This window comes from Dermacentor albipictus, chromosome 2 (assembly GCF_038994185.2).
Source record: "Dermacentor albipictus isolate Rhodes 1998 colony chromosome 2, USDA_Dalb.pri_finalv2, whole genome shotgun sequence".
NCBI lineage: Eukaryota > Metazoa > Arthropoda > Arachnida > Ixodida > Ixodidae > Dermacentor > Dermacentor albipictus.
In genome coordinates, this window is record NC_091822.1 from 120,988,598 (window position 1) to 121,001,442 (window position 12,845).

Genomic DNA, 12,845 nt, shown 5'->3' on the forward strand with positions numbered 1-12,845 from the left:
TGCAAATCTGCAACTGGACAATCGGCCGCTTTCTGTGCAGGTGCTGCTGGAACACCGCCCCCATCGCCCGTCGGCCCAAAAAGCGGTGAAGGCACTTTTGTGCTTCTTAAGGACGACGGGCTTGTGCGAACATTTGTGACTCTAATTGCAATTTCTGTAAGGCCACACACGTCAGCGAACTCACTGCAATTTCCTTCTTTCCTTCCCTCCGCTCTCTCCCTGTTATCTTTGTTTTCCCCCTTTCCCGTTCCCCCGGTGTAGGGTAGCCAACCGGATGTGATTATGGTTAACCTCCCTACCTTCTTCTTATCTCTTTCCCTCCTCCTCCTACCATAGAACCACAGATAGTCAAGCCAGCTCGGGAGCCTACTCCTGCCGCTGATGACACGTCCAAAGCAGATCGTCAAGTCATTTCAATGCTGCGTCCCCACATAGATGCCACTCGAGTGATTGTGTCGAAACTTGGAAACTCGTCTGCTCGAAGTGCATTGAAAGTACTGGACAGCTTAAGCCCAGTGTTTCAGTCTCTCGTATAGAGACATGGCCAACCATCGCCCATCCGTTCGTGAAGAAGTCAAGGCAGCGTAAATCATCCAGAGGAACGCAAGAGGACTAAAGTAATGCCTTTCAGACTTTCGTCAGTACATATATATATATTGAAAGCATTTATGCGGACTTCATCATCTGTACAAAGTCATCATCAATCATCGGCTCGTGTTCGTTTTTGCGTCGGTGTCATTTTTTCCTTTTTGGAATAAAGCGTCGTCTCAACCATGGTATTTCAAGTGGTGGAGGCGCTTTAAGATCCCTTCGACCTCAATCCACTTCAAGATCTCTCCTGGAGCTACGTTCGGGACGCCGCTTACGCCAAGAGACCGCCATGTCGCAAGGCCAGACCGCAGCATCCACCATCTCGGTTCAAGTGCCAGCCACCCCCAATCCCAGCCCTGCCAACAACCGGTATCGCGATCCTGAAATCTTCTCTGGCTTTCCTGGTGAGGACGTTGAAGATTGGCTCGACAACTACGATCGTGTCTGCGAATACAACAACTGGAACGAGACATCGCGGTTAAACAACGTGCCATTTTACGTCTCTCAAGTAGCCAAGACATGGTTCCTGAATCATGAGAGAGACTTCCGTGATTGGTCGTCTTTCAGGGAGCAGCTACGGCGGATTTTCGGCACGCCCACGGTTCGTTCGGAAGTTCCGAAAAAGAGGCTGTCTGAGCGCGTCCAGCATTCTGGCGAATCGTATACCTCGTACATTGAGGACATCCTCGCGCTCTGCCGCCGCGTCGACAGTGCCATGCCAGAACCTGATCGAGTGCGACACCTTCTTAAGGGTATCTGATCTACTACCTTCAACGCACTCGCCGCTCAAAACCCTTCGACGGTGTCGGACGTCGTCTCCGTCTGTCAGCGCCTCGACGCCCTGCAGTCAATCCGCTTGCAACCGGACTTTTCCGACAACCCCCTGGCAAACAGTATTGAGCTCCGGTCTGTCATTCGAGCCATAATTCGTGAGGAATTGCAAGCGCATGGCTCAACCCCTTGCAGCAGCGCTCACGTCCAACCTGCTTCTACTGACCTGCGCGGTATTACTAAGGAGGAATTGGCCTCCCTGCAGAACGCCCTGCATACCAACACTTCTCCTTGCCACAACCGGCTTCTTACGCCCAGATTGCTGCAATGCCAGCCGCGCCGTCTCCAATTACACCATCTGCGCCTGTTCACGATCACCTGGCACCCTTAGTCACCCGAGCTCCGAACCCGCCTTACTACTCTGCCTGGCGTTCGTCGAGGCCTATCTGCTACTACTGCGGCTTTCGAGGACATATCTCCCGGTTTTGCCGACGCCGCCAGCAAGACGAACGTCGTGGTTACGCGGCCTTTGAACGCGATGAGCCACCTCCTCACGTTTACCGCACTTATGACGATAATCCTCCCGTTCGCCGATCTCCATCTCCGGCCGACTTCTCCAACAGCGCACTCAACACACGTGCCTCAAGACGCCGCTCCCCATCGCCGCTCCGACGTTCTGTTTCACCACTTCGACCTGTCTCCCAACTCCATGTCCAGCGACCGGAAAACTAACCAGTGCAGTTTTTGGAGGGAAAACTGCATCACCGCGAAGTGCTCCAAGTCCTCCTGAACGTCCTTCGAACATGTTATTGGTGTCTGTGGAGGGTGTGCCTTTGTTAGCTCTGATTGACACGGGAGCTACTATATCTGTTATGCGTGCCGACCTGTGCTCTCGTCTGCGGAAAGTGAAGACGCCTTATACTGGATCATCCCTGATTGGGGCTAATGGAGCAATCATTCGACCATCAGCCCAATGTACAGCACGCGTCTTCGTTGATGGTATCTGTCATCACATTAAGTTCGCGATTTTATTCCCATGCGCTCATGAACTAATTTTGGGTTGGGACTTTCTCTCGTCAGCGTCCGCTTTAATCTCTTGCCGTCAACGTGTAGTCCATATGAGCGAGACAGTTCATTGCGGCGGGAGTACCGATGAGCCACGACTGCGTTTTCTCACTGCTGCCGATTCTGTACTGCCTCCCGGCCACGAGCAAGTCATAAGTCTCTCTTCTACGGACATCACCAATGGCGACGTGTTCATCACTCCTTACGGTCGCTGTCTTGCCCGTGGGATTGCCTTCGCTTCCTGCATGGTGCGGTTCAACGAAAGCTCTGCATTAATCATCGCTTTAAATGCGACCACTGAGCAAATCCTCCTACCTCAAGGCTCCGCAATGACCTGTTATGTGGATACCCAACCAGTCTCCCTGCTTCCTCTTGCCGCCTCGCCAGTTCTTCCTCAACAGGACAAATCTGCTTCATCTGCCCTTACTTCCGTGATAAGCCCTGACCTTACTGCTGCTCAACATGAAGCGTTGCTAAAATTGCTTACGAAGCACCAGGCCTCCTTCGATATGGATACTTCGTCCCTCGGACAGACTTCCGTTGCCTTCCATCGTATCGACACCGATGGCCAGACTATTGTACGCCGTCGTCCCTACCGAGTCTCTTTGGCCGAACGCAAAATCATCGAGGAGAACGTCGCCGATATGCTGAAAAGAAACGTCATACGTCCCTCCGCCAGTGCTTGGTCATCACCCGTCGTTCTGGTGCAGAAGAAGGATGGATCGGTACGATTTTGTGTTGACTACCGTGCGCTAAACAAGATCACCCGTAAGGATCTATATCCGATGCCCCGTATCGATGATGCCCTTGATTCGTTGCAAGGCTCGCAATATTTCTTCAGCCTTGATCTTCGCTGCGGATATTGGCAAATCCCAATGCACGAAGCGGACAAAGAAAACACCGCCTTTACTACTCCGGATGGTCTTTATGAGTTTAATGTAATGCCTTTCGGTCTATGCAATGCTCCCGCCACATTTGAAAGAATAATCGACACGGTTCTTCGCGGCCTCAAGTGGAAAACTTGTCTATGTTACCTCGACGACATCGTCGTGTTTTCCTCGACTTTCACTGACCATCTGCAACGCTTAGATGAAGTGCTCACATGCCTTTCTAATGCCGGACTTCAACTAAACACGAGGAAGTGCCGTTTCGCTAGCACAACGATTAAAGTCCTGGGTCATCTCGTTAGCAAAGACGGCATCCAGCCCGATCCGGATAAAATTTCCGCGGTGCTCAACTTTCCACGTCCACTTCGTGCAAAAGAACTGCGCAGCTTCATTGGACTCGCCTCATACTTTCGACGTTTTATCCAGAACTTTGCCAGCATTGCCTCGCCCTTCCACAAGCTCCTTGCTAGTTCCAGTTCCTTCGATTGGAACGATCAGTGTGAAGCCGCGTTCCAAGAACTCAAGCGCGCACTAACATCCCCACCTGTTCTTTGTCATTTTGATGACAAGGCGCCCACATTAGTGCATACTGACGCCAGCGGTCACGGAATTGGTGCCGTACTGCTGCAGCGCGACCACGAATTTTGCGAAAAGGTTGTTGCATATGCAAGCCGCACTCTCACTTCCGCGGAAAAGAAGTACTCGATAACCGAACAAGAGTGTTCGGCTGTTGTCTGCTCCATTCAGAAATTTCGTCCATACCTCCACGGTCGATATTTCACGGTTGTGACCGACCACCATGCCCTATGTTGGTTGTCGACGATCAAAAACTTGTCCGGGCGCCTTGGCCGCTGGATACTCCGATTGCAAGCATATGATTTCAATGTCATATATAAGTCCGGACGGAAGCACCAAGATGCCGATGCTCTTTCACGATGCCCATTACCACCATCATCGGAGCACATCACATCACCTTGTCAAATTGGCCGCACGGAGGACGCTTCGTCTCTTACACAGATTTCTTGCTTGACTTCACCAAACCGCCTTTCAGTGCTTTCCACTCACCAGCGCGCCGATTCCTATTGCCATAGTATCATCAATCGCCTTAGCGGTGTTTCATCTCCTCCCAATGCCAGGCTACGGAAACAACTCAAACTGTTCAAGTTTGAAGACGACGTGCTCTACCGGTACATTTTTCACCCAGAAGGCCATCTATGGGTTCCCGTTCTACCGCGCTCTCTTCGCGCTGCAGTTCTGCAGGCCTCACATGATGACCCGACGGCAGGCCACTTGGGTTACAACAAAACACACGAGCGCATACGCAGCCGATTCTATTGGCCAGGCCTTTCCACGAGCATAGCTAGATATGTTGCCTCGTGCACGCTTTGCCAACACCGTAAGCGACCTACTACTGCTCCGGTCGGGACCCTACAACCACTTCCTTGTCCAGCACAACCCTTCTCTGTCGTCGGCATTGACCTTGTCGGGCCACTCCCACCTACTCCAGACGGCAACCGATGGATCGCCACTGCTGTTGACCATTTGACTCGGTACGCTGAAACAGCCTCAATACGCTCAGGAGCTGCCTCAGAAGTATAGCGGCCTTCTTCTTGCAGGCTGTCTACTTACGTCACGGGGCGCCTCACGTTCTTTTGAGCGACCGAGGCAAGGCATTCCTTTCAAGCACTCTTAATCAAGTTCTGTAAGCGTACAACACCGTGCACAAGACAACGTCTAGCTACCACCCTCAAACCAACGGCCTAACAGCGATTTAATCGCACGCTGTGTGACATGCTATCCATGTATATTCAACCTGATCATCGTAACTGGGATGCGATTCTCCCATTTGTAACATTTGCGTACAACACGTCTGTTCAACGGACAACCGGATACTCTCCGTTGTTCTTAGTATACGGCCGCCACCCAACCTCATCACTCGACGTTTCTTTCTTCTCTGGCCCCGTCAACGCTTCACCATTCATTTGCGACCAGTTTGTGTCTCGTCTTGCCCAATGTCGTCGACGCGCCCGTATGAACACTGCAGCCAGCCAAGACGATTGCAAACATCGGTACGATGCATCTCATCGCGCCATTTCCTACCGCCCTGGTGACGATGTGCTCCTATGGACCCCTGCGCGAACACCCAGTTTATGTGAGAAGCTTGAGTCTCGATATCTTGGCCCCTACAAAGTCATCGCACAGACCTCGCCGGTGAACTATCACGTTACACCTGTCGAGACCCCAACCGACCGACGCTGCCGCGGAACAGAGATCGTGCACGTTTCTCGCCTCAAGCCCTTTCATATCCGTTCCACTGTCTAATGTGCGGCCAGGCTGGACGCTTCCGTCCACGGGGGAAATTAGTGTAAGCATTTATGCGGACTTCATCTTCATCTGTACAAAGTCATCATCAATCATCGGCTCGTGTTCGTTTTTGCGTCGGCGCCATTTTTTCCTTTTTGGAATAAAGCGTCGTCTCAACCGTGGTATTTCAATATACATTTATTTATTTATTTATGAATATATGTACTGATTTGTTCCCAGTAATTGTGAGCCTAACGTGTCAAAACCAGACAGATTATTGGGATATGAAGCTGTTATATCCACAACAACTGAGGCATGCAGCTCAGTCGTCGTTTTTATTCATCAAAAACTGATCTATGTTCCCCAGCCGATTCCGCCTCGTGATAACAAACAATATGTTTGCCTAACAATATAAAAGGGGAAACCGATGTTTACACTTGTAGGAGATTATATATCGCCTTCAAGTAATTTTCATCCCAAAAGATTAACGAACATCTTGTGGGTGTGCCCTGCTCCATATGTCATCATCGGAGATTTCAATGGCCACCATATGGCATGGGGAATCACAAGGGCACATGCAAGAGGGCAAAGACTTGCAAGCTTCGCCTGTAACCACGGCCTGTCACTCCTGAATGACGGCAGCCCAACGTTTATACGAGGCATGAATTATTGCAGCGGTCGTGACCTAGCTTCCGTCTTCAGCTCTTTCACAAGATGTGTTAAATGGTTTTCGGTTATCGAGACACACGGGAGTGATCAGATTCCCACGAACCTTGTCATCAAAGGGATGTCCAGGTCCTTCCCACAGAACACCATTCGATTAATTGGCAGGACTGATCTTACTTCCACCCTGGAAGATGCTCGTGGGGAGCGCTTGTCTTCTGGAATAAAGGAAACAATCAAGTCTGCAATACGAGACGCCACGCGGACGGTCACGGTTTCATCGAAGCACATGGAATTAGAGATAGAGTTGGAGCGACTTCGTGCACTCCGTCGTCGTGCAGAGCGGCGCTACCGGCGTACAAAATCCATCGAAGACCTTAGGACAGCCAGATCACTACAAAAGAAAATGCAACGTCGCATGGACAGACTGGCATCTACACGTCGGACAATATTTTGACCGTCACTAGACCCCCAAAAGCCACTTTGCCACATCTGGAGGAGCAGACGTGGTCTGCGTTCCTTCCCTGGACAACGCTTCCCATTGAAAGCGCTGGCGCTCTTCCAGAGGCGACTGGATGCTGATGTTGCAGAAGACTTCTGTGCAAGGATCACTGGCCAAGCAACCGGTTCAGGCTTTCCAAACCCCAGTCACATCCCCGTTTCACGTGACTGCCGCATGGATCTTCCTTTCATAATGGAGGAACTAGAAGCGGGTATTACTCTGTGCAGGCGTTCTTCATCCCCGGGACCAGATGGAATATCCTACCGCGCCTTGAAGAACCTGAGTGAAGGCGCACAGGGCACATTCGCGCACTGAATTCAGCATTTAGCTAACTTTAGATAGAGAGGTATGATCCCTTGCTTTTCAACTATGGTTTGGCTACGCCTGCGCGAAAAGCTTTTTACACAAAATTGGCCGCACTGAAATTCACCAAGACACTGACTTGTTTGCACCAATGACCAACAAGAGTCAGGTACACGGGCGCTTTGATAGCAATGAAATTTATTGAAGACAGCGCTATTGTTGGGGGTTAGTTACTCAAGTAAAAAAAATTATTGTTTATTCAAGCAGACTGTGTTGCGAGGCCAGTTTGTAGGGCATATTTTTTTTGCCTGTTTGATGTTTTGACTGTTTTGACAAATTTGGTGGTTCCATTCCATTCACGTCTCTCATTACTGCATTCACATTATATTCGATTCACTAGTGGCACTATTCGCATATGGCACGCATTCGATTTCATTCGCTCGTAGCACTATTCCATTCGTCTTTGATTCGATTCGCTTCTGGCACTATTGCATTCGGTTTTAAAAACTATTATGCACACGTGACCACAATATTACTGCATCACCCTATTTAGCAGACAAGCAGTAGTGAGCGTCACTTTTTTGCTCGAAAATGTCTTCCTGTCAAGCACATAAGAAAAAAAGAAAGAGATAGAGAGAGAGAGATATTGTGAAATTGGTGGTTTAAGTAACATCAAAATATATATTCCTAGTATGCCACTAGTCAGGTCAATGGAAGTTTCTGCTTATGTGTACTCAAACTTCGTAATAAACCTAATTTTGTTATGCTCAGTCCCACGTCTTACCGCCGAACTTTAGACGCGGATGGGACAGCACCATTACGAGATTGTGTGCGGCATGCTGGACAGACCACCAGTGCCGGCAGCAAAAGCAGCGCTGGAAACAGCACTCAAAACCTCGTCCGACTAGACAACAGATGGAAACAATCACAAACGCTCAAAGCAGTGAGGGCGGCAGCAATCTATCCTTCAGTGGCAAGTAGACAGAATTTAAAAGGGAAAAAATAGAAAGAAAGCAACAGTGCGTCCGCCTTTTTTTTTTCTCACTTTATTTTGTACAAGTGTTTAATCGTGGCACATGTCTGAACAGCTGCCGTCAGTTCTCGGAGGATATGCTAGACACGTCCAAACAGCCAAATCCGCAAAGATTAAGGTCACAGGGTTTTTTTATCGCAGAATAAAGTGCAGCAAGATAACGTCCAGAAACTGGTCTCCTCTGTGGTTGACCGCATTGAAGCTCCTTTCATTCTTTTACATTTCCTTCACGGGAAAGAATTTTTTTCCAATTGCTTGCGGTCGTGCTTACAATAGCAGAAGTAAAAAAGTGAAGAACAAGAACTTCCTAAAGGTCGCGATCCCGGTCTTTAACAAGCCAGACGCACATCCCACAATTACTGCAGCTGCTCCTTTCCTGCATCGCTTCCAAAATCGTGTGCAGAAAGAAAATCTCCTGTCCAGTGGCGTTTCCTTTTCCGGTTTCTTTTTTCTGTGTCTTTTTCTGCCAGATATAACTCGTGGACTAACTTTCCAAAGATAGACGCACGTCAGGCCAGTTTCAATTTTTCTTGTTTTTTTTTCTAGCCTTTAGGTAGTTTCCTGCAACGGTACGCCTCGTCGGCTATCGCGCTGATCGCGGCCACCACTCAAGTACATTCGATGTTCTAAGTTTAAAATATAGGCCGAGCAGCTTTTTAGGCAAAACTGCGGCAAACTGTTCTTGACGTCTTTTGGCGTCGGGGAACTTTTCCTGGTACGACTCATATACCGCTCGCGAAGCATAGAATAGCATAGAATTTGTCATATTCAGGAAGCACTTCAACGCGACAAACGGAAACAGGACGTGTCGAGTTACTTTCCAGCAGGAATTGTGCTCTATCAATCAATGTGACAATACAGCTTTTATTCATTTCTTAATATTCCATTTTAGAGCGCCGCTCTTACGTGCCCTTTCCTGCACTGAGCGTCGGCGTCCCTTTGCGTCCTCGGCCTAACAACCGAGTGAACGAGCATAGCGAAGGACGAAACAGAGCGCGGAGCGCAGTGGGGGCTGAAGGATGGCGGGAGGGAAGAGATCGCGAGGAGGAAAGCGGAGGAAGAGGGTGCAGCAAAAGCATGAGGAGGAAAGTGGAAGAGGAGGAAAGCATGGCGAAAGGGTGAGGAGGAAAGCGGAGTGCCGCTCGAGACGTGCTCCACGGCGGCGACGAGGCATGCGGCGAGCGCGTCCACCGATGCCATATATGGAAACAAGGCGCTGGCATGGCCTTCCGACCCACAGCGCATGCACTACTTCGCCTGTGCTACCACCGCTACAAAATGCGTTCCGCGCCGACTAAGCGTTCCCGCGTTGATGCTCTCTTTCCGAACAATGAGTGGCCCAACTGGTGGAAATGCTTCATCTGCCGCTCATGCCAAACGGGCTGCTCGAGCAGAGGCACAGTGCCACCGCCCAGAGGATTGCGTTATCTTGAATCAAATTTTTGCTACAATATATCGCGAATTCAAAACACCTAAGCAATTCTGCTCAAAATTCCGATTAGGAAGTCTCGTAATAATCAATGATTTGCTTTTTTCTTACATCCGACCGTCGTGCCCTAACTTGTCCGGTTGGGCTATCGATTCGAGTTCCTTTTTTCAAGTTCATTTTCTTTTTACCAATTTCATATACAGTATCCAAACATACATCGCCACATCAGGAGGGAGGCTAAACGCTGTGTATGCCTGACGAAGCCTACACTCCTAGTGGTCACAAACACTGCATTTGAGACGACAACACGCTTTCTTCTAAGGTGAGAATAAAATCTCCCTAGAAATGAGCATCCACAATTCTGTACAGTATATTAATGTCTCGACGTAGCAATTTTTGAAATTACAGCTGTGAAAAAAAAACAAGAGAGAGAGCGCACAAAAATAAATAAATAAGTAAACCACCGTTGTCTAGAAATATTGTAAATAATCTCCCACATTGACTACAGTAGGTCGAAGTTGTGTGTTATGGCCTAAGTAATAGATCAATAATTCTTTTTTCGTAATGTATTTTACTTGGGAACTCGTGTATTAGCGTTTAGATATTTTGTTGCGATTAAAGAAAGTCATAATGATATGTTCAAATGTTTGAAGCCCATAGTTCTAACCTCATGACTTCGGCGAGAGACATATCGGAGTAACATAGACAGCATCAGGCCGTGCAACTAAACAAAAGCTAAGGTTAGGTTTGCTGTGGATCAAGCAATGAGCCTCTATTGCCGGCAGAAATGTTAAACTTATAGATGTTAAAAAGGCCCAGTGGTAGCCAGTATTCTCGTGTACTCGAAGTGTAGGGGACATTAATGATTGCTGTAATTGCTTTTTTTGTAAGATAAATACGGAGTTTAGGTTTGTAGATGTTGTTGTACCCCTTACAAATGATGATGATGATGTGTGGTTTTTTTGTGGCGCAAGGGCCAGGTTTGGCCAAAGAGCGCCATGACAAGTGGTAATGTTGAGGATGTATTATGGAACATGTAACTTGGCTGTAAAGTGGCCTAAAAATATTCGCTGTAAAGTGCGTAAAATTAACTTGTTATAAAATTATGGCGATGACAGATGACGAATACTACGAACATTAAAATCCATCGTAAAAGAATGATGCAGAATAGAAAATATATGAGATGGTAAAAATGCCTGGAGCACTGTTGCCTCGCCAGAGCCCTTGAAACACAAGGGCCTAGAGGCACGTGCTACACGAAAAAACTATCGCAGCGCCATCCTCTGAAGAGAGGAGACGCTACGAACATGTTGGGCTAACAACATGCAACACAACATTTTTCAGATAACTTAGGACAGCGTTAGTGTCGAAGAGCGGTTCTGGGCCGAGTAACATTACAGGATGAAGGGGAATATGCTGCTGGTATGCTAACGGAAAATGTTTCTTTCTGTCAGATTCGGCTTTCCGACACTCCAGGAGGACATGGAGGACGGTCAGCCTCTCTCCGCATCTTCCACAGACTGGAGGCTCTCTTCCGGTGAGTAGGAAATTGTGGGTGCCAAACATGTGTCCTATTCTGAGACGACAGAATAGGACATCCGTTCGGCGTGATTTTGTAGTAGACGGCCAAAATCCTAACTGTGGTTTTATCAGGTGGAGCTTATTATCCGTTTCCGCATCCCACATGTGTTGCCAGTGATCTCGCAGCCTCCTTCGCAAGAAAGGCCTCAGATCTGTGACAGGCACTGCAGCAGTAGGGTTAACAGCTTGCAATGTGATTGACGTGGCCATCTCGTCCGCCAGAACGTTACCTTTGATTCCCCTATGGCCAGGGACCCAGCATATTATGATGTTCTGGTTAGTTGAGCACGCTTTGCACAAGACCGAATATAGTTCATTAAATACGGGATTTTTATGTTTGCTGAGTGACATTAAGGCCTTCACGACGCTGAGAGAGTCTGTATAGATCGCTGCTTTCGGAAGTTTCGATTTTCTTATGTGCTTTACAGCAGAGAGTAGTGCGTAGGCCTCGGCCGTAAAGATACTTGTTTCCGGATGCAGTACATCGGATTCCGAAAACGATGGGCCGACGGCTGCATAGGATACCCCGGCATTTGACTTCGAAGCATCTGTGTAAAACTCTGCGCAGGAGTGCTTCTGCTGGAGCTCTAGGAAATGCATTCGGATTTCGGCCTCAGGAGCGTGCTTTGTAACTTTTATAAAGGATATGTCACACTGTATCACCTGCCACTCCCAAGGAGGTAAGAGCTTGGTTAGGTGCATTAATCGATGCCCGAGGAGTGGGACATGCATTTCCTCGCTAAGCTCCTTCACACGCAGCGAGAAAGGCTGTCTTATGGAGGGACGATTGCTGAAAAGTGTAGCGCACGTCATATCGGTAGCGTTATGAAAACATGGATGTTCAGGATTGGAGCGTATTTTAAGGAAATATGTAAAGCTGATGTATGATCTCTGTAGGTGGAGAGACCATTCATTTGATTCTACATATAGACTTTGTATGGGACTCGTTCTGAAAGCGCCAGTGGCCAGTCGGATTCCTAGATGGTGCACTGGGTTTAGCATCTTTAGTGCGCTCGGGGCGGCAGAGTGATAAATCACGGCACCATAGTCTAGTCGCGATCGAATGAGGCTTTTATATAGATTCATTAAACACTTTCTGTCACTACCCCACGTAGTCTGGGATAGAAGTTTCATTATATTCATTGTTTTCAGACATTTTTCTCTAAGATGTTTAATGTGGGAGACGAAAGTGAGTCTGTAGTCAAGTATGATACCTAGGAACTTGTGCTCTTTGCTGATAGGTATTCGTTGTCCACACAGTTCTAAAGAAGGATCCGGAACCAGGCCTCTCTTTCTTGTAAAAAGAACGCAAGAGCTTTTGTTAGGATTGATCTTAAATCCATTCTTGTCTGCCCATACTGAGACTTTGTTCAGGCCATGCTGTACCTGTCTCTCGCAGACTGCGAGGTTACAAGATTTGAAAGCTATTTGAATGTCGTCCACGTAGACAGAGTAAAAGATGGCGGGTGGTAATGAAGCACGAAGCGTGTTCATCTTCACTATAAAGAGCGTGCAGCTGAGCACGCCTCCTTGGGGTACACCCGTTTCTTGCGTAAAAGGGCCTGAAAGTGCATTGCCGACTTTTACTCGGAAGGTACGATTTGACAGATAGCTTTCTATTATATTATGCATATTACCGTGGATGCCCATTTCTGACAAGTCTCTTAAGATTCCGTAACGCCAGGTCGTATCGTACGCCTTCTCCATATCGAGGAA

The 12,845-nt window shown here is 48.3% G+C and overlaps 2 long non-coding RNA genes across 15 annotated transcripts in view; one reads left to right on the forward strand and one right to left on the reverse strand.

Moving 5' to 3' along the window:
- The window catches only part of LOC135914706 (uncharacterized), a 137,256-nt gene that overhangs the window by 72,600 nt on the left and 51,811 nt on the right, over nucleotides 1-12,845 (reverse strand). For 3 of the 14 annotated variants that reach the window (XR_011512130.1, XR_011512129.1, XR_011512128.1), the window contains exon 6: nucleotides 6,391-6,499. The exons of the other annotated variants lie outside the window; for them this stretch is intronic. This is a non-coding gene — a long non-coding RNA (uncharacterized lncRNA). The remainder of the gene's footprint in view (nucleotides 1-6,390; nucleotides 6,500-12,845) is intronic. 14 annotated transcript variants of the gene reach the window in all.
- The window catches only part of LOC139056078 (uncharacterized), a 36,269-nt gene continuing 33,173 nt past the window's right edge, over nucleotides 9,750-12,845 (forward strand). Inside the window, exons 1-2 of the long non-coding RNA XR_011512140.1 lie at nucleotides 9,750-9,870; nucleotides 11,003-11,085. This is a non-coding gene — a long non-coding RNA (uncharacterized lncRNA). The remainder of the gene's footprint in view (nucleotides 9,871-11,002; nucleotides 11,086-12,845) is intronic.